This window comes from Lampris incognitus, chromosome 9, assembly GCF_029633865.1.
Source record: "Lampris incognitus isolate fLamInc1 chromosome 9, fLamInc1.hap2, whole genome shotgun sequence".
Classification (NCBI taxonomy): Eukaryota; Metazoa; Chordata; class Actinopteri; order Lampriformes; family Lampridae; genus Lampris; species Lampris incognitus.
The window spans coordinates 40,093,875-40,116,870 of record NC_079219.1 but is presented as its reverse complement, the minus strand read 5'-3'; positions in this window follow the sequence as shown (position 1 = coordinate 40,116,870).

Below are 22,996 nucleotides of genomic sequence, written 5' to 3'. Positions count from 1 at the left end.
CAGGACACAGTCACGTTTTACATGGAAACGTTCAAGTTTTATGCAAGGTTGTCTATTTTCATTGGAAATACATAAAATGCATGTGCTTAAATAAACAGTACAACAGTTGTGCCTTTAAACTTTTATTGCATTTGAAATTGAAAATCATTTGGGTTTAACAGTGAATCTCACAAACTTGGCAGGGTATTTGGCATAAAAGAGAGCAGCCAATGCCATCAACAAGCTCATATTCTTGATTGACATTCTGTTCTGACATACACGCAGGGCAGGTCTTTCACATCCCGTAATGATATAGCGAGCGTCTTGATGTTATGGACACAAGTTCATGTAGCTTGTCAGTCTCAAGTCAAATCTGCTGATAACTGGCAGATGACCTCTGAATGTCAGTGTTTGACATTCCAGAGACCCAGTAACAAAGGTGGCTTTTCAATGTCTCCAGAACATTTCCTCATTTATCTGTGTCTTGACTTCCTTAATTGATTATTGTGTGTGTTTACAAAAAGTATTCCTTATTATTATTTATGTTCTTCTTGAGAAAAGGTTTAGTGCAAATGTTTATTCATCTTTCCTGTTGTATAGGTTGACTCACATTTCTAGCATGGTGTAGATAGGAGGAGTGAAAAATTACTGGCATGCATCATTGTCTTTTTACTGAATGACAAAAGAGAGCAGCTGAAGCTCTCTCAAAGCTAATGTAGCTAAAGTCTCTTTGTTCATGCATCTTTGTCTATATGAAAAATTACCCATGCCAAATGAAAGAAAAAAAATTGTCACTTTTTTTTGTGGACTCTGTTATTCATTACTGACATCAATACAAGTTATTGTAAGTGTTTTGGCCATGGTATGGATATTACCAATTCTGCTGAGACGATAGATAGCAGCTGAAACAAATTAGTTTACTTTGGGAACCTGCTGCACAGTTGAGCATCTTCTGAAACTAAAACTGACACAGGGAGCCAGGCTATACCAAGAACGCAGATGTCTTAATTGTACATGGCTCTGGGTTTACATTTAGGTATCCAGGGCTCTCTCGTAAAATAGATTTTTAATCTCAACGAGTTTCTCCCCTGGTTAAATAAAAGTAAAACAAAAAGGTGCATGCAGTATATATTTGTCCTCATAACCGTGGATTAGATTGATATTGTATTGGTGCCAGTGCCCAATAAGGAGTCAATAGCAAAGTCAAATAGGTTGCAACAGAGTCTAACGGGGATTTATACCAGGGCCGTACAAGGTCCTCATGGCTCATCAATTTGCAACAGATGGATAGGTTCTGCCCAACCGAGAAGTTAGCACCTATATGCCAGACTGACACCTGTTTGGCTGTGGACCAATGGTGCTCCACGATGGTGACCAATACGCCCATTTCACGCCGCGGCCATCTTGGATTTTAAAAAAACCAAGTGGTGGGAAATTAGCCACGCCCCCTTCTTACTCAATCGGAAATCAATGCAGCCGGGGCCAGCAGCAAACATGGTTTGGACTACCAACCTCGAGCACCTACCATCATTTACCACAATATGAAAACTAAGCTGGATCTTTTCTTTTTCGAGTTCTTTCTGCCTCTCCTGTGCCAGTAAGGAGAGACACACACACAGGGCTGTATTCAAAGAAGCTGTTTAATCACAATAAAATAAAAAATAAGATACATTTCATTTTTATACTGTACATTCAATATTTATACATTATATTTTCCCATCTACAATATTTTCATTCTTTGTCCTTTAACTTTAACAAAACTGTTGGTTCATTTTAAACTAAAATATGTTCGGTCAACTGTCATTCTGTTGTAGCAATAAACTGGAACTCGCTACCAACTCAAATCATCAATTGTTTACTAAACTAAGATAGTGATTGCTCATCTCAAGGTGTGGGCTGAAAAATGGGACTGTACTGAAATGAAGTTAAATATGTTTCAATCCATCTAAGGTTTGTGTGCACTATTTTCTTGTCAGCTGAATTTAACAAAGGTTTAAAACAATGGTCCCTGAAAATTTGTTAGGAGCGCACACACAGTCCACAGTTGGTTGACTGTTCCACTTAGTGAAAGGGGTATGACTCCATCAAAAATGTGGTACTCCTTTATGCGTCTTATTGACCATTCGACGTGTATTCTCAAACCAGCAATACTCTGTGTGTCTGTGAGCTCATCACAGCTAAACTGTCCACTTGGGCCTAAAAATGCAGGGATGACAAGTTTTACATGTATTTCATCGAGCAGGTCTTTGATAAGGAAGCCCTTATCGGCCATGACCTCATCACCTGACTCTAAGAGGTCCAGAACACCTGACCTCTTAGTTATCTCCTTATCAGAAGTACATCCTGTGTATAGATTACTTACCAGGCTAACTGACCCTGAGGGAGTGATCCCAATTAGGGATTTCAGTGTAGTGTTACTTTTATAATGGGAGTATGTCATGGTTTTCAAAACCTTCGAACTAGCTGTCTCGATGCGGATCTCTGTGCAGTCTAGCATCACTCTTGTGTTTGGGTAGAATTCCCTGAATACTGGTGGCATTAGCTCGTCTACTGCTGCTCTACTAGGCCATATTGGGAGGGTCCCTAACATAAAGAGCAAATAGTTGGCCCACGTCGTACAGTTCCTGCTGACTGTGGCCGGCGACACATTGAATCGTACAGATAAATCCAGAGCAAAAAAGGCCTGTCTCACACGGCACAAGAACAGGAAAAACTGATCAATCAGCGATAAATGCTCTGCATGGAAGCCAGACACAGAAATGTGTTCTAGGTTATGGCTGTTCCTTTGCATTTGAGTCCATCGCACCATTGACTCTGCAGTAGGCTGTAAAGCTAGGAAGAGTGCTTTGAGGGTGTGGTAATCCTTAAAACCAGTGTAAAACCTGATCAGATTGGGCGCACACTGGAAGCGTTCTACACCAAAACGCTCACTTTTCTGCTTTTATTTTCGTCCTCCAGGAAAGCGATGCGTTTCTTTACTGTGTCAAGCTGGTCTTCCACAGAAAGGGGCTTCACATCGTAGTCATGATCAGGTAGAGTTGCCCAAACCTCACTGGACACATGAGGATATGTCATACATGTGGGAAGCAATATAAATCCACACATTTTCCTGTTATCAAGATGATGTGTCAGAACTGAGCTATCCACTATTGAAAGATTAGTGAATGTATGTATATATATATATATATATACACTACCGTTCAAAAGTTTGGGATCACCCAAACAATTTTGTGTTTTCCATGAAAAGTCACACTTATTCACCACCATATGTTGTGAAATGAATAGAAAATAGAGTCAAGACATTGACAAGGTTAGAAATAATGATTTGTATTTGAAATAAGATTTTTTTTACATCAAACTTTGCTTTCGTCAAAGAATCCTCCATTTGCAGCAATTACAGCATTGCAGACCTTTGGCATTCTAGCTGTTAATTTGTTGAGGTAATCTGGAGAAATTGCACCCCACGCTTCCAGAAGCAGCTCCCACAAGTTGGATTGGTTGGATGGGCACTTCTTTGAGCAGATTGAGTTTCTGGAGCATCACATTTGTGGGGTCAATTAAATGCTCAAAATGGCCAGAAAAAGAGAACTTTCATCTGAAACTCGACAGTCTATTCTTGTTCTTAGAAATGAAGGCTATTCCATGCGAGAAATTGCTAAGAAATTGAAGATTTCCTACACCGGTGTGTACTACTCCCTTCAGAGGACAGCACAAACAGGCTCTAACCAGAGTAGAAAAAGAAGTGGGAGGCCGCGTTGCACAACTGAGCAAGAAGATAAGTACATTAGAGTCTCTAGTTTGAGAAACAGACGCCTCACAGGTCCCCAACTGGCATCTTCATTAAATAGTACCTGTTAGAGCCTGTTTGTGCTGTCCTCTGAAGGGAGTAGTACACACCGGTGTAGGAAATCTTCAATTTCTTAGCAATTTCTCGCATGGAATAGCCTTCATTTCTAAGAACAAGAATAGACTGTCGAGTTTCAGATGAAAGTTCTCTTTTTCTGGCCATTTTGAGCGTTTAATTGACCCCACAAATGTGATGCTCCAGAAACTCAATCTGCTCAAAGAAGTGCCCATCCAACCAATCCAACTTGTGGGAGCTGCTTCTGGAAGCGTGGGGTGCAATTTCTCCAGATTACCTCAACAAATTAACAGCTAGAATGCCAAAGGTCTGCAATGCTGTAATTGCTGCAAATGGAGGATTCTTTGACGAAAGCAACGTTTGATGTAAGAAAAATCTTATTTCAAATACAAATCATTATTTCTAACCTTGTCAATGTCTTGACTCTATTTTCTATTCATTTCACAACATATGGTGGTGAATAAGTGTGACTTTTCATGGAAAACACGAAATTGTTTGGGTGATCCCAAACTTTTGAACGGTAGTGTATATATATATATATATACATACATACATATTATACAATGCAGTAATCTACATGTTTGAAAAATTTTATTGTACTGACAGTAACAACTCACCTATCTCCCTCATGTTCCTCTTCATGTTCCTCTTCATCTTCTTCCGCTATTAAGTCACCAATGCGACTACAAACAGGAGCAAACATTTTTCAACGTCAAACTTCTGTCTCCCTTCTAATGTTTTAGTCACAGTGAAACTGGTCACCCCAATATTTTTCAACTGGCTGTACATGGTGCAACCTCGGCAGCTCAATGCATACAGTAACGTTAAATGTACATGCAACCCCTGCAGCTCAATGCATACAGTAGGCCTACATGTACATAATGTCTGTTGCAATAATAGCAGGAGGAGTAAACATTTAGCCGTATGGCATCTTAATGTGGAATTTAGTTGTAAACATGAGTGCACAACTGTAAACGTTACTCACTCATCTGCTGACTCGGGTGTCACCTCCCCAGCAGGTTGACCACCACGAACAGGAACCCTAAAAATACAAGCTATTAATGGCAGGTATTATGTTTAATTTCATCAGCATCCTAAAATCATTTTCATGACAACATCCAGCTAACGTTATTATAGCTCTGCATGATCTACCGTGATGTCTGTCTGCTAGTAAAGTTAGTAAACTCAGCTACCTCCTCGGCGTAGGTTGATTTGACCATGGGAAAATGGTCTGTAGAGTTCCGGGTTTCAGTTTTGTCAGCCCAAGAAACGTCTTGTGCAGTGTTTTCAATGAAGTAAGAAGGGGGCGTGGCTAAGTTCCCACCACTTGGGGTTTTTTTTATCCAAGATGGCCGCGGTGTGAAATGGGCGTATGAGGCAGGTCAATGTAGGCTGAGGTCGTCACTGCCAGCTGTTTCCGCCTTCGTGAGATTCGGCTTTATGAGATGGATAACTGCTGTTTATTCTCTTACTCCGTCTCTTCTCCTCTATATTCTGGCCTAACCTTTTCACTTGCCCCACTGATTTCGGTATTTTCTGTGCTTAGTTCACTTATTCGTCAAGATGGTGCCGCAGACGGTGGCCTCGGTTCTGTGCTGTCTTGTACTTGTTCTGTTTGGATTTGTTTAGTTTCCAGCGCCCACTCACTGATAGCATACAGCAGGGAAGAACTTTTAAGTATCCAGCTGTACAATCGACAAACTGGACAAACTTTTTTTATCGACTTTAATTGAAATTTTTAACTAAAGTCTTGCCGAGATCTTGATTGGTACAGCCCTGTGCGGACTATGACGAAGACGGCGAAGGGGGAAGCGAGCCGGAGCGCTGTTAAACTGCGACAGCTGGGATTTAGAGCTGCGCTTTGCATCAACCCACCTGGCAAATGTCCGCTCTCTGGCCAACAAGATGGACAAATTGCTGCTCCTAAACGGAAAAAAAACTCGGGATTTTTCCAGATCGGCCACCCTGTGTCTCACCGAAACCTGGATTAGGGAGCATATATCGGACACTACACTTCATCTGCCGCAGTTACAACTCCACCTGGCGGACCACGATACGGAGCTATGGGGTGGGGGGGACTGGGTGGTGGCATATCGACTCCCGTATTTTCACAATATTCATGGTGATGGTGGTTGCATGCTTCAGGTTCTGGTCTGTTCTGGTGTTGTCTGGACACTGCTTGGCATCCTCCTCATCATGTTCTTCATATATTTTATAATCCCATTATAATTCTTTTATCCTCTTTCAGCGCTGCATTGTGTAAATTGTGTAAACACAACATCCATTTCACGTTGTCCATCTTGGGAGAGAGATCCCTCCACTGTTGCTCACCCTGAGGTTTCTTCCTATCTTTTTCTTCCAGTTAAAGGGTTTTTTAGGGAGTTGTTCCTTATCTGATGTGAGGGTCTAAGGACATGATGTTGTGTTGCTGTAAATCCCCCTGAGGCAAATTTGTAATTTGTTATTTGGGCTATATAAAATAAAATTGACTTGACTTGAGTTGGTCATGGCTGTATGGGCTAATATGAAAGGACATTGTTTTCTGATTTTGTCTTTTCAGGGTGTGACCCAGAAGAGATGAGAGGAGAGTATGTAATAACAGGGAGGAGGACATGGTATTAATTACAATTTATTAATGGGAATGTGTACCCCACAATAAGATAAACATGTACATATACAGACATACATAAAATCATACACATCAGCACATAGCTAGATAGCTAAGATGGATGGATGGATGGATGGACAGATAGCCTAACAGATAGATAGATAAAACATTTCCATGTTTGTCCCTGTATCAGGGTTCTTCTCTAAATATCCCCTTAAAGGGCCTGTAGTTGTACTTAGCCTTGGAGTACTTCAGTGACATGGATCACTTCAATTTGAGACAGACTGATGAACTGCTTGACCTATTTCCCTAACCCTGAGCTCGAGCACAGTTGAGAAGAGAGGGGCAAAGCACTGGGGATGTTCACAGTGGTGTCCCCACAGTCAAACTAGGCCAGGCCAATGAGAGTGAGGGGTTGAAGTGGCGGGCCAAGGTAGTAACAGTGAATGATGCATACTATGTGAACTGTCTATGAGCACAAACCAATGGTGTGATAAAATAAGACCCTCCCCCAGAACTTGACTATGATTCCCATCTGCAGTGAATTCAGCGTAAATCATTACACAACGGCCTTTGAATTCCGAGCCTTGTCTTTTTTCATTCACATGAGCTGATAATGGGGGCGTACTTGGAGTTGATTTATGGCACTGCTGAACAGATTGTTGTGACAGTATGCCAGGGGTTATGCTCTGTAATAGAGAGAGAGCCCTGTTGTAGTAATGAGAGCCCTGCTGGCCATGCGTAGGGGACCTAGCCCTGGTCCAGGCTCATAGGTACTGATTTGATGTTCAGAATGGGTACTCTCTGTGCTCCGGGGCACGAGGACACAATGTGTGGTCAAACGAAAATGAATTTAACGGGATCTAATGTGACTTGGTTGCTTCCCTTGAACCACTTTGTCTCATTTTATTTTTGTCTCTGACTTTGTCTCTCCATCTCCCTACCCAGCGCTCATTTTATTTCTTTCTATCTTCATTGCACATAATTTTCCCTGTGCAGTGAGATGAAACAGGATGTGGTTGCATTTCATGTCGTACATCGACCTTAGATGAAGAAGGTTGAAATTAAAGACTATGTGACCTGCCTTTTTTGTGTCCCAACAAAAGAATTTAGAAGCTTTTTAAAATTCTGCCACCAATTACCCTCGGCCTGTGATGGAAGTTATGTAAATGAATGGCTATTGGTATTCTGTTTGGTGCGCTATAGTTTCACAAGGCTGAGGTGGGCTGATGAAGCAGCGTGCGGTACCCGGGTTCATATCTTCTCACATATGGACGACCAAGAGCACCTTGAGCTGCGTTGTTATGGTGAATGGAAGACTGACCTCAGCAGGTACGCTGTACGATGTAGACTTGGCAGAACGTTAAGTTCTATTATAGTCTATGGAATGAGGATGGGTCATAAAAACTCCTGTAAAATATTTGAAATAGAGTGGGGATGACGTGAGGGTCAAAAACAAGTCTTTTTAACTGATGTGTCTGGGGGGGGGGCTTTAATATGTGATGCTGTTGGATTCAACCTGTTTTTTTTTGGTTTTTTGGGGGGGTTTTTTCCGACGTAGCTGTTTTCACAAAAGCAGTTGGTGGCATTAGCGTAGTGCGCACAAAACATCTTTCACAGAACTATTTGCAGGCTATCTTTGTGGTCTGTGTGATGCCAAGCTATCGTTTAAAACCCTACAACATTAACTTCCACTTTAGGGGTCAGCTTTAAACAGTCAAGCAGTTCCTGCTGGCAGAGGAGTGGCCCTGAATAACTAAGCCGTTAGTTCACCATTGTAAATACTGCTAATATAAACCCTGCTTCTTCTTCAGCCCATCTTCTATAACCCCCACCCCACCCCACCTCACCCCACCCCACCCCAACCCCCCTTCAGTGTCTCACTCCAACCATCTGTCTGTGAAGTGGGTGTTGCATTTATAATATCTAACCAAATGGAGCTGTCTGCTTTGCCCTCATCACGCACAAAGGAATTAACATACTCACACACGCACACAGAAACACACACAGACACACACACACACTCCTGCTCCAATCTTCTGGTTAATGATTTTACTGACGTGTGTGTGTGCGTGTGCGTGTGCGTGTGCGTTTCTGAGTTTGAGTGTAGGACTTTATGCCAAGTTGCCAAGTAGGTAGGCTGATGGAGGTGTGGAAGCTGCTGCTGCTGTTTTGTGTTGTTTGCCTCTGAATGGTGGCAGGTGTCTGAGAGGTAAAGAGGTCCTCTAATAAGCAGATCAGCCCTGGGTTGCCAGGAATATGGTGAAGAGTGTGGGGGGTGTAGGGTGGGGGGAGTGGGGAGTGGGAAACACAGAGGTAGGACAGAAAAGGTCACCTTATCAGAGTCTGGTTGGGTTGCAACAGCACATTCTAGTGAACTGGAAGCATCAGGACATACCTGAGACTGGCTGTGTACAGCCTCTTCAGCTAAGACTTACTGTCTCTAGCAGGGGCGCCGACAGGGGGGGACAAAGGGGACAGTTATCAGATCGGGGGGGGGCATCATACTGACCCCTAACCTTAAAATAATCTGCTGGAATATTTGTCAAAAATAAATATCCGTGAAGATTTAACAAAGTATTTCTCAGTAACAAAAAAGCGTATTATTCTATTATTGCTTATTTTCCTTGACATAGAGGTCAGAGCAGATTCACGCCCCCCCTCCCCCACGCCATGGTTTGGTCCGACTGTCAACAACGTAAACGCCACTCACTGCCTCATGCTCATTTTCCAAAATGGCTAATACTATGTAACAACCATCAGGTCCTAAAAAGAGAAAAGTAAAACGACAAAGGAAAAATGATGAAAAAGAGTTAAGGGGCTCTATGGCAATGTATTTGGAAAAAGCTAAAGAGAAAAGTGAGTTTTATCTAGGCAGGCTAACGTTACATCTGGCAAACAGCAGAGCTAACGTTAGCTAATTTTAGCTAACGTTAGCTTACTGGTTGTTAGCTAGCTAGCTACATTAGCTATGGGCAACGGCTAGCTAGGCTACTTCATTGATAGACATAGTTTTAAATTTTAACATCCAGTTAGCATAGTAGAGCTGTATAACAGCTTAACACAATGCTTCTTTGACCTCATCAATGACTTTGCAACCCGGAAAGTGTGGCGCTTTTTATTTGTTTAAATATTGGAACTGACAGGTTTTTAGGCCTATTGACAAAACATTTACAATGATATGCATTTAGAGAAGGCGATGAATACCTGATGAATTGTAAACAGCAACTTTCTTCACCAATGTAAACTGCCAAGATTTATTAAAGCCTTTTTAATTTTACTCCTGACTCCGTCCTTTGAGTTGCCTGGATCCCTGATATAGCCTACATGATTTATCTACGAATACTGAGACAATGATGATTTATCTGTGAATACTGAGACAATGATAAATATCTGCGAATAGCCTACTGTTCTTTAGACAAGTTATAGCCCACATGGTTTCTTTGTGAATACTGTGATCTTACCTTGAAACAAGTGATATGTAGCCTACATGAGATGATTTATAGTACAAGGGGGGGAGGGGGGGGGCTCGCGAGATCATCTCGTCCCAGGCCTCGGCTAGGCTGACGGCGCCCCTGGTCTCTAGTGACATGCTGTATTGCGCCTCTATTATACTGTATTGTTTGTGTCTGACATTGTCCAGTGTGTGTGTGTGTGTGTGTGTGTGTGTGTGTGTGTGTTTCTTCCAGAGGTGTGGACTCGAGTCACATGACTTGGACTCGAGTCAGACTCGAGTCATGAATTTGAGGACTTTAGACTCGACTTGACAAAATGTAAAGAGACTTGCAACTCGACTTGGACTTTAACATCAGTAACTCGTGTCTTCACTTGGACTTGACGCTTTTGACTTGAAAAGACTTGCTACTTCCCCCAAACCCAAAGATTAAAAAGTATGTTGACATGGACCGCTCTATCTCTCTTTGTACATACACGTGTGTGTGTGTGTGTGTGTGTGTGTGTGTGTGTGTGTGTGTGTGTGTGTGTGTGTGTGTGTGTGTGTGTGTCAGCAAGCGCGCTGTCGGCACGACATCCAATCAAATTAGATCCACGTTGTTTTGAGCCGACAGCATCCAACCAATCAAATTACAGGACAACCAATGAAGAATAACAGCTAACAAGGCGCCAGTTAGCAAAATGATACCAAAGATCGTTTCGTTTGGGTATAAAAATTACGAGGTGGTCAACAAAAAACGAATTGCAGTATGTAAAACATGCGGGTCGAAGATTAGGGACGGAGACGCCACAACTTGGAACTTGGCTCGACATTTGAAGTTGCACAAAGAACGGTAAATTTTGAATGAAAGCTAACACTAGCTTATCGGCTAAGTAACGTAATTGCTAGCTGCATAGTTAAATCAATGAGAGTGTAACCTCACTGTTAACGTCACCTTGCAAACACGGTAATCTGCATCCACTGCGGGTTCATTCCCTTACTCATACTTATATTGTAAAAGGATAGTTTGGGATGTTTGAAGCGGGATTGTATAAGCTGCTTAGTCAGTGTATCACACACACACACACACACACACACACACACACAGACACACACACACACACACACACACACACACACAGTAGACTGCTGTCAGCAGTAAAACATAAGCAAACCTAATCAAGTCAAGGTCAGTTTAAATGTACTCTATGTTAAGAATATGTGTACGTTACCATGTTAGCTTGCTGCCAGACGAGTTTTCCCCCCCGACAGGAAAGCGAAGTATATCTTACTCTCTCCAGCACACCAGATTCCACTGACAAAAACAGCCATTTTACTTTGCAGCACACGGGAGTTGCTTGTTTACTGCTGCCTCATTGAGGTCGTTTATGTCATTTCGGTAAATCATAACTAAGCTGAACTATCACCGAAGACATAAAATAGCACAAATAAACTTAATGATTGAGGTAGCAGCAGACCAGCAATTTCTGTGTGATGCGAGGTAAAATTGCTGTTTTTGTCAATGAAATCTGGTGTGCTGCAGAGAGTGAATTAACAAGCATAAAACTTCAGTTTCCTGACGGAAAGGGCTGTTTGATGACAAGGTAAAGCAGTGAAAATATTATTAATATAGCGTACAATGACAATGAAATTGATTTTATTAATGTAATGTTACAACACACACACTAATACAGTATACAATTAATATTAACACAAAATGAATATTAACACAATGTTGCGATTGATATATGAGTAAAGAGTAGTTTCAAATACAATTCATGTGTGGCTATAAGGGATTTTCTGACATCTGTTTCATATGCTTACCTGTTACAGATTTGAAGAATACCAGATGAACAAAAGCATCATAAATGAACCACAACAGCCTTCAGTCTCACAATTCCTGGACAGTCGTGTAGGGCATTACAGCATCAGTCATCCACAGCATAAAGCTATCATCAATGCAATACTGTCCGACTTGATTATTGATTGCAACTTTCCCCTGTCTATTGTGGAAAACAAGAGTTTTCGACACTTTCTGACGGTACTTGACAGTAAGTACAGCCCAGTGTGTCGCAGAATGTTGACATCAAAAACAGAGAGCCTCGCTGAGGAGACGTTCAAAATTAAAAACTCAATTGACCAACACCGACCATGTGACCGTGTTTCAGTCACTGTGGACATTTGGTCTGACCGAAAGATGAGTAGTCTGGTCAGTTAAGGGCAAATATGGGGTCAAGGCTGCAAAAAGTCATTCACATTTGAGCCAATGTTTTTCTGTTAATTTAGGGTCCAATAAAGAAAAAAATGCAAGGAGCCCAAAATTTTAGGTGGGGGAAGTCTCTGAAATGGCCACGCCCACTTTTTAGGCCTGGAAATCAGTATCTCGGCTCCTGAATGTCGCAGAGAGCTGATCATGGGCTCAAAAGAAGCAGAAGCACCACATTTATATAAGCATTATGAACAAACATATACCCCAAAACCTTTACTTTTTCAGGTATTTACAAAAAACTAATTTTCACTGGTCACACATGGCCACGCCCACTTTTTAGCCCTGGCACTATATCTCAGGCTCAGCTCTCGGAGGTTGCCCCGAGTTGATATTGGGCTCAAAAGATGTGGAAATAACTATTTATATTAGTGCTCTGAACAAATATACTGTATGCCCTAAAACCTTCACGTTTTGAGCTATTCATGAACATGTTCTTTTTTCCATTGAATTGATCAGCAGCATGCAATCAACTTTAGCCAAATCTGTGCAAGAAGGCTATACAGTTTGTTTGAGTAAAAGTGTTACATCTACTCATGGAGTGCTAGTATTCAAGTTGACTCTTTGTTATAAGAGGAGGAACCCAGTAACCACCAAAGAAACAAAGCAAACCATGTGAGGTCCAAAAAAATCTTTATTTTAACCTCACACATCCCATCAGACTGGATTCAAACACTTGCTGAAGCACTTGCAATAAATGAGACATTTCATCCCTCTGCCAGCACAAGAACATGAGGTACACTTATTAGATCTGCAACTACACACCCCTGTTACTTGAGACAATGTATCTCTTGTGGAAACTGTGCTCCACTTGACGAAGAGTTCCTCTCCTTCGGTAGTCCAACCCCATTCAATGACAGGGGGACAAGGGAGTTGTAGCAGGCTGTTTCCCCACAGCCATCCTGCCTGGAATGTAGCTCTCAACAGATGCTGTAGAAGCGCATCCTGACTTGGGGGTAGGTCTCTCAGCTCATCATTAACTGAGTGCTTGAACAGCTGGAATCTGAGCTCATCTATACTGACACAGTTGTACAGTCCAGTCTTGTTGTACCAGCTCATTACCCAGGGCTCAATAACTTCCATGCTTTCCTTAACTGTCTCGATACTAGGGCAGCAACTTAGTCCTCTCAAAGCAGCAGTGAGTTCTGTGGACTTACTGTGGTTTATCCAGGCTTTGTATTGAGCAGTCTTTGAGTGGCCAAAGAAGGCGCTCACAGAATCACAGCCACTAAAAGAATGGAACACAGGCATGGCATCGGCCACATCTCCACCAAGCTTCTTGTGTGCTTCTGTGATTGAGTAGAATTGGCGTTTGCCAGGAACTGCAAAGTCAACTATAAGTTGGAAGTCATTACATACTGATAGGAACTGTGTAGTGAACCCTAGTAGGATGACTACCACATCGGAGTCGACTGTTCTAACTGTAACTGACTTGATCCCCTTGTTTAGCATGTGCATCACATGGCAAACGATGCGGTTGTCAGCCTCCTCAAGCATATCTATGCTGTCATAAAGCTGGATCTCGAAGCTTTCGCCGAAGTTTGCAAGCACCTTTCTGCCGTAGGTGATGCTGAACTCCTTGTCCCAGTTCCACGCTTGTGCCTTAGCAATCCTGGCGAACATTAGATTCAGGGCTACTTTGTTGTCTACATTAGACAGAAAAGCTTCAAAGAATTGCTTAGATTCTGGCATGGTGTCATTCTCACTGAAAGCCATCTGTGAACTACCTGCTGATCCCCGGTTCTTCCTAGTCGCAGTCTTGATACTCATATTCTGGTAGAGGTCAGCCACAATGTCAATACGATTGGCTTTCTTCTCATGACCGATCCTGGCAATGCTGTTCAACACTTTGATTACAAAGTCTTGGAATGTCATGCCTTTGGTGAGAGACTTTGCCATGATTCGTACTTGCACAGACAAATCTATCACAAGTCCTTCTGAGGATGTAGATTGAACTTGTACACCGATGTCCTTAAGAATTTGAGACTTTTGGCTATGATAAATATCTCCATCCTTTGTTGACAAGGCGTCGGGTAAACCTGAAATTGAAATGAATAGTTAAGCTAAGTGTAACTCTTGGGCTTACTGTCAAATCAATTAACTTGAATGTGAAATTGAATCAATGAATATCACTGTATTAAAAATCTGGTAAGACTTAAGTAACATCTAAAATATTTGAATAACTGACTTTATATCAATTAGTTTCACCTGTGAATTCACCACCAAATAACTTCCTTGTCTCTTCTTCTCTTGATCTGCAGGCCTCCTTCAGCTTTGCAAAGGTTCCTTTGGGTGGCTTGATTGCAGGGCTAGCGAGTTGGACTTTTGCACATGAACTTGGGAGTTTCAGGGCATTTCGTGAGATGGTTGCATTGACATCCTTCTTACTTAATACAATTCGCTCCTGCACAAACTGGTCATGCTGAGTTTTGCCGACTGTAAAGACAAAACTGGAGTCTTTACTTATGACATCTGGGAAGGGAATGGATGAGTTCAACCTCATGAACTGAGCTTCATCGAACGGGTTGGTAAGGATACCCTGGTACACCTTGAGTGTGTGGCTTGAAAATGTTTCCTTGAAGGAATCCAGCATTTCTTTGTGCCCGTGTGATGGATCTTGACCTTCGACCTCATCTAGGTAGCGCTGGATTTCGGGTAGCGCAAGTTCGAGTTTCCTGAAGAACTCTTGATCTTCCCGATTGATGATATCGACATATCCAGTGTCAGACTTGATGACCTTTATGTTATGTTCCTGCTTTTGATCACATGCAATCTTTGAGAATGGGTTGTCTCTGGTGTTTACTGTGAAAGAGCCTGAAAGAAATTCCTTGAACAAGTATGGGTGTCTCCATTTGAGCTCTTTGAGATCCTGAAGAAACACTGATGCCCATCTGGCATAGTGTGTATGATCAAGTGCAAAGAAAAGAGGAATGAGCTGCTCAAGTGCACTGATCATCATGATGAAGTTTGCCTCTCGAAAGGATCTTATGAAGATAAGAACCTTCTTGATTGTGTCAACAACATTGTTCCAGTAGTGAAACATGGGGCTGTTTTCATTGGCCACCCAGTTACTCCAAGTCAACCTGTTGTCCTCTAGACGTTTTGCCTGAAATGCTTCATCTCTCTTCTTGGCCAGCACCACAGCCAGGAGTTGAATACAGTATCTAGCCTTCTTTATGGAATTCACATCGCAGACAGCAGTTGTCAGACCTGTGATATTCAGATTAGCTGAGGTTAAGATGGTATCAAGGCCAGTTCCTTTTATCAACTGCCCAACACAGACAAGAGAAACCTTCTCAAGGTGCAGCCCACCCATGAACGCGAAGTATGAATGAGAAAACTCTTCCCCCATGGCCCACTGTATCATCTTCTTGATGGCATAAAGGGGCTGATCGGATCCACCCACTGCAACCTGGCCTGGGTTAAGATATCTTGTGTATGATACTGCTATTCTCATGACATGGAGCTGAAGACAACTAAGATATTTTCTAAACTCATGATTCGTGTGTGTATTGTGCTTCATGCTTTATAACATAGGCAGCGAATGAGATTCATGTCAAATATAGCTTTTTACAACCTTCAGGAGCTGATACGTGAAACGTGACCAGTAAAAATTAGTTTTCTTAAAATATCTGAAAAAGTAAAGGTTTTGGGGTATATGTTTGTTCATAATGCTTATATAAATGTGGTGCTTCTGCTTCTTTTGAGTCCATGATCAGCTCTCTGCGACATTCAGGAGCCGAGATACTGATTTCCAGGCCTAAAAAGTGGGCGTGGCCATTTCAGAGACTTCCCCCACCTAAAATTTTGGGCTCCTTGCATTTTTTTCTTTATTGGACTCTAAATTAACAGAAAAACATAGGCTCAAATGTGAATGACTTTTTGCAGCCATTTTGCCTTAACTGACTAGACTAGAGGGGATTCCTTGGTGTCACTGTCCACTGGATAGAGAAAGAGGCAGAGAGGATACAGCTAAAGACTAATCTCTTGGCCTGCAACCGTTTCAAAGGCTCACACACAGCTGAACGAATCTGTGACCAATTTGAGTGAATATGTGATGAATACAATATCGAAGATAAATTGTACTACATTATTAGTGACAATGCTGCTAACATGCGAAAGGCATTCACTGTGTGCTTCCCCAGTGAACAAGAGGTTACATTTCACGTACTCCAAAATGGCTGAGAGGGTTATTGCATTGTGACATCATCCACAATAGCTCGCTGGAAAAAAGAAAAACGATGGAGGTGCATTCCCCGTGCCAATCCCGGACAATATGACCCCCTGTGGTCATATGTCCTCCCACCGACCCCGTATTGGCACGCCCACCGGAAGCGCTATTCCTCTTTCCATCTCCAACTAAATGAGATCGGTCGATGGCTGTTTCTCTCTCGCTGGGACTAAGAGGAAAACTGCAAATACGCAAGTAATCTAGTGATATACTGGTATATTAGATACTAACTTATAGTTATCTTAACTTTTATCGCCAAGATGTTCGTTAATCCGGTCGATGTGGCCGGATTCTACGCTTGGTGCGGGTGTGTTAAACCGGCGACGCTCCGATGGAACCCCCATCCGGACTGTGTCTCCCATATCCCGCATGTTCACTACACGGGCTACTTGAGGGATGTAGACCGTAATGAGATCGACTGCAATTTCTGTAAAACCATCAGAGGATCGGGGCGCCAAAGGTGGGCTGCCCTGTACCGTCAAAGATGGGGACTTGCAGATCCCTTCGCACCTGCTAACGAGGCGGCTAGCATGGTGCTACCTAGCTATAGCCATGGGGCGGAGGCTAGCAACATCCCTCCGATGCTTCCTAGCTACAGTCACGGGACGGCGGCTAGCATTAGCATCCCTCCGGAGCCAGAGGCTATCCCACCATCCGGGATAGTTAGAGAGGACTGGATCAATGAGATCCTATCTCTCCCTGGTGAATCCGTGGCATGTTATTCGGCGGGTGCGGAACCCGAGGATTCACTGCCTGAGGAAGTAGACGATCAGGGCGTGGAAGACGACCAGCCAAGTTCGTCTCAACCAAACAAAGATGGCGACGCCATGCGACGTGGGTCCGACACATTCCTCGCCAGTTTCCGCGATCTGTTCGCGCGAGCGGTCAAGTCTGCCGACATCGTTACCGAGCCGGGCAATCCTCAAGATCCGGTGGTAGCCGATTTTCCACGAATGGCAGAGAGGGTCAGGGACTCCACTCTACCACCTTATCCTCACATCGAACGAGCGTTTAAGCGGGCGGAGGCGGATCCGCTACTTAAATCGTCCTCAAAGTTCAGTCAGAAGGGGGTTGACGTCTTAGCAGTCGAGGTTAGGAAGCTCAACTACAAAGACTGGAAAATTCCGCAACCAGAGAGGGACGTTTTATCGTTCAACCCTAACACCAAGGTGGGGTCTCGCGATACTCCCAAACACCCTTCGCAGTGGGGCCAACAGGTGGATCGTTACGCGTGTGATGCATGGCACGCCAGTACACGCGCAGCTGGACTCGTCTCAACGGCTGGGATGATAACGGCGTACATGCGCAAGCTCTGCAGCCTATCAAACGTCGAGCAAAGCAAAGCCGCCATCGCTACAGCGGGTATCGACGGGGCCGAGTTCGGTGACGTAGTGGCCAGCGAAGCAGGTTGTGAGTACATCTTGGAAATGGAACGCATAGCTGACTCCCTGGGATCGCTGCTGTATTCCATCGCTCTAGAGTGCGGTTCTAGCGCAGCTGCCTCCACCCTTTCGCGCAGACGTCTCTGGCTAGAGACAGCCGGGGTAAAAGAGGAATTCTGCAAGGAGTGGATGGCCCACTCCTGCGCAGGGAACCAGGGCCTGTTTGGAACGACCCCGGACATTATCAGCAAATACAAGGCCGCCCAGGCCGAGCGCGAAACCTTGCACAAGGAGCTTCTCCCGATGATGAATAACCCGCCTACCCCTAAGCCCGCGGTGGGCACAGGGCAGGGGGACAAGCCTGCGCGCAAGCAGAAATGGAGAGAGACTTATCCAAACAGAGGTGGTAAAGTGGGGCGCGGGCGTGGACAGGGCTCACGTCCAAACTCCCAGTCTTCCACAGATCCAGCGGCCAAGGCGGCCAAGCCGGACAGCACAGACACTTCCAAGAAGGGGGCTGCCAAGTGACGTGTTTCGGCAGGATGTTACGACCCACACCAACAGACTGATTCCAGAGCCGTCTCCGGCGATATAGACGCTTGTTCAGGGGACACAGCGTGCGCAGGGCTAAACACTGCGCCTTTTATTTTGGTTTCTGATGCACAGTCTACTTGTTCTATTCCAAAGGTTGTGAATGTGAATACAAGTTTTTATGTTGGTGATGATGGTGATTGCGTTTTAAAAGGTTTGAAACGCAAGTCTGATTGTCTGTCTGAATCTTTAGGTAAAGATGATGATAACAATGTAATAACATCCCTGCTGGAAATATTGGATAATAATGACATGAGCGCAAATGAGCCCCTGGGAGGGGACTATGATGCGACAATGTTTAGTCTCTCTGATGGGTCAAATGGTAATTTGGAAAGGTTCAAAACGCCAATTCCCCCATCTGGGTCTCCTTTACAAGGACGAAGCCCCCCCATGGATGCAGGACATGGCGGGCGGGGCTTCCCCAGACCCTTTACGCGCAACTTACGCGCGCTACCTGAACAGCAAGGTACAGGAGGCAACGAGACCTCAGTCACGCATGTTACACAGGTGGAAGGAATTGGTCCCGTCGGCTTCTGTTTTGGATCAGATAGCCCACGGACACCAAATCCTTTTCGAGAACGGTATTGTACCCCCGTACTTGGGAATAGTGCATACGGAACCGGGGTCGGTGGCCGAAGCACAAATCCTAGACAACGAACTCACAGAGTTACTCTCGAAAGGGGCAATCACGGTGGTTACTCCCCTAGAAAGAGAAGACGGGTTTTACAGCCATTACTTTCTGGTCCCGAAGAAGGATGGGGGCATGCACCCAATCCTAGATTTGAAACCCTTCAACAAGTATGTAGAGAAGGTCAGTTTCAAAATGCTACGCACTCCGGTTCTGCTGTCAATGGTGACACAGTCCGATTGGCTAACTTCGGTCGACCTAAAAGATGCTTTCTATCATTGTCCGATTGCGGAAAGACACAGAAAGTATCTTCGGTTCTGTTACCGGGGTCAGTGTTACCAGCACACATGCCTCCCGTTCGGATATCGCCTCTCTCCTCTGACATTCACAAGGTGTGTGAAAGCAGCGCTCGGAGTGTTGATGCGCAAAGGTATGCGCTTGGCATGGTTCCTAGACGACCTGTTGGTGTTGGCCCGGTCGCCGGAACAAGCAATACTCCATACTCAGGAGTTGATGGAATTCATGGAGTACATGGGTTTCACTATCAACATAAAGAAGAGCGCGCCATGGCCTTCGTGCCAGGCAACGTATCTGGGTCTGAGTTTGGATACGGTATCCATGCGCGCAACCCTTACGCAAGAGAGATGGCATTCCACCAGGACCACGTTAGCACATTTCGTCCCGGGGACATATGTCACTTATCGGATGATCAGGAGGCTGCTGGGCCTTCTGGCATCGGCTCTGTAGTTGTTCCTTTAGGTCTGTTGTTCTTGAGGAGACTGCAATTGTGGTTCGCAGTTCACTTCTTGAAATACGGCAACGAACGCCGGTACAACAACCATCTTATCCTGGTCCCGCGCGTGGTAGCGCAGGACCTAGACCACTGGAACAGAGCCTGCGTGGACATGTCTGGGGTCCCTATGGGCCCCAGGGGACCCGAGGTAACGATTTATACGGATGCGTCCCTCTCGGGTTGGGGGGCCATCCTTGGCTACAAAACAGCGCGAGGAGTGTGGCCGTCTGGGGAGAAGGTCCACATCAACGCGCGCGAGACAGAGACGATTTGGCTGGCTATCCAGCATTTCGCTCAGGATCTCGTAGGCCGTCACATACTGATAATGACAGACAGCATGACGGCCAAGGCTTACATCAACCGCCAAGGCGGTATGAAGTCCAAGCGTTGCAGAGAGTTGGCCATGCAAATTTGGATTTGGGTCAACAGCAACGCGCTATCAATCAGGGCGCTTCATGTTCCTGGGAAGGACAACGAAGCAGCGGACATCCTCTCGAGAGGCGGCCCGCATGCAGACAATTGGAGCCTCAACCCAGCCATAGTGGCTATGATCTGGGAGAGGTTCGGGGTAGCTCAAGTGGATCTGTTCGCATCGAAACTCAATTACAAGTGCCCTCGTTGGTACTCGATGCTCCCGTCCGACCTAGCGCCGTTGGGGGTCAACGCGCTTGGACTAGATCCATGGCCCGAGGAGATGCTTTACGCATTCCCCCCGCGCAGGTGCCTCCTAGACCTGGTGGTCAAGTTCGAGCGCACAGGGGGTCGGTTAGTTCTCGTGGCCCTGTACGAACCGAGCACCCCGTGGTTTCCGCGAATAGTGCCCTGGATAGTAGGCGAGCGGTTCGACGTCCCGGAGTGGGCGGACGCGCTCACGCAAGCAGGAGGGCTGCTACGGGAGGGCCCCTGGATAGGAGGCTCCCGATTAGCGGTGTGGATGCTTACAAAGCCAGGCTCTTAGCTATGGGACTTAGTGCGCAAGTGATTCGTGTCATCTTAGCGGGGCGTAAAGACTCCACGTATTCCAGGTACCAGGGGTACTGGAATCGATTTGACCAATTTTGCGCTGAACGCGACATGGACCCTTTGTCAGTAGGGATTGGCCCTATACTGACTTTTGTGGAGGTCTGTAGGAGTGATAGACTATGGTCTTTCTCCTCGGTCAAAGTCTGTGTATCGGCTCTCACGTTCTTCCGGGGGAAGATCGAGGGTAGCACGGTTTTCACGCACCCGCTCATGACGCAGTACCTGTTGGGTGCTAAGAAGCTCTCAGCTAAGGAGCTTACGAGAGCTGAAACTTGGGATGCTTCCCTTGTTCTGCGCGCACTAGAGAAAGATCCCTTTGAACTCATGTCTACGGCAGACATGCGTTATGTCTCGGCTAAGCTGGCTGTGCTCTTGGCACTTACCACCGCAGCGAGGGGTTGTGAGCTCACTGCACTCACCATCAAGGGGATGGTGTTTTCTGGTGATCGGATGGTCACGCTCTTTACAGACCCCAGCTTCGTGCCCAAAACTGTGTCTGTCCTGACGAGTAAGGCCCCGGTGGTGATACACGCGTTTCATCCGTCACCGGTGACTAGGGATGAGAAACGCTTGCACCTCTCGTGTCCTGTACGGGCTTTACGCATTTACATGCGGCGCACAGCAGATATTCGTAGGTCTGACAGGCTGCTGTTGACCTACAGAGTGAGCAAACCAGGTTATGCCCTTTCCACCCAGAGGCTAGCACACTGGCTGGTGGATGGTATTATGGAGGCGTATACCAAAGCGGGTAAAACAGCTCCTAAGCTGAAGGCGCATTCTACCCGAGGGACTGCTACGTCGATAGCTGTGTTGTCAGGTATCGACTGGGAGGTCATCCGCCAGGCGGCAGTTTGGAGTGGTGAGACCACTTTCTTACGGCATTATTACCGGCACGTTAAGGTGCGGTCGGTTGCCGACGCTGTTCTGGAGCAGGCCTCTTAGGATGCTCTCATCAGAACGCATACCCCTTCCCACCAGGGGTTTGAAGGGTTCATTGGACGGCTAGGGAACGGAGGCACGAATCCTGTCGTTGTTCAATGCAATAACCCTCTCAGCCATTTTGGAGTACGTGAAATGTAACTTTGGGTTCGCGAAGCGAACCCTAGTTATATGAACGACGACAAAATGGCTGAGAATAGAGCCGTTCTCCTCCTACCCGGGCCACAGGTGTGGTGCTCATTTAGTTGGAGATGGTTCGACTTACCAAGAGGAATAGCGCTTCCGGTGGGCGTGCCAATACGGGGTCGGTGGGAGGACATATGACCACAGGGGGTCATATTGTCCGGGATTGGCACGGGGAATGCACCTCCATCGTTTTTCTTTTTTCCAGCGAGCTATTGTGGATGATGTCACAATGCAATAACCCTCTCAGCCATTTTGTCGTTGTTCATATAACTAGGGTTCGCTTCGCGAACCCAAAGATGATGATGACGGAGATCATCTTGATGACCCTGAGCTCTGGTGTGACTTAACTCTAGAAGATCAGCAAACGGTAGATGCTGCTATGGCGAAGAAACAGCGCCTGCAGTGTTTTGCACACACTCTTCAGCTGGTGGTGGGAGACGGTTTGAAAGAAACAAAAGTGGTATGTCCTTCTCTTTCCAAGTTATCTAAACTTAGCTCACTGCTGCACACAAGCACAACATTCAAAGATGTGTTTGATAGTGAATTTGGGGAACAGAAAGGCATCCCTGCTGCAGTCAACACAAGATGGAACTCAACACTGAGGCAAGTGAAGGCATTTCTCCAGTGTGATCATCTAAAACTCTGTGCTGTTCTAGAAAAGGCTGGGCATAAGGAGTTGTCATTCACACCACGAGAGTGGAATCTGTTGAAGGAGTTGGTGGACATCTTGAAGCCGTTTGGAGAAGCAACTGATTTGACACAGGGGGAGAAGGTCGTCACAATCAGTGCAGTTGTTACATCCGTCTTGTCCCTCAATCACCACCTTGAGAAGCTGAAGTCTCAAGTTCGTTTCCTGAGCGGCCTGGTCAGAAGTCTCCAGGTATCCCTGAAAAAAAGATTTCTTGGGATCTTCATTAACGTGAAAATGGCCAGGACTCAAGATGGGATCACTGCCCCCTTTTCAGACCCAGTCTACCTCAAAGTAGCCGCCTTGGATCCAGCCTTTTCTCTGCTGTGGGTGGAGCCCCATGTACTGGTCAATCGTGACATCAAGGCAGAGGTGGCACAACAAGCT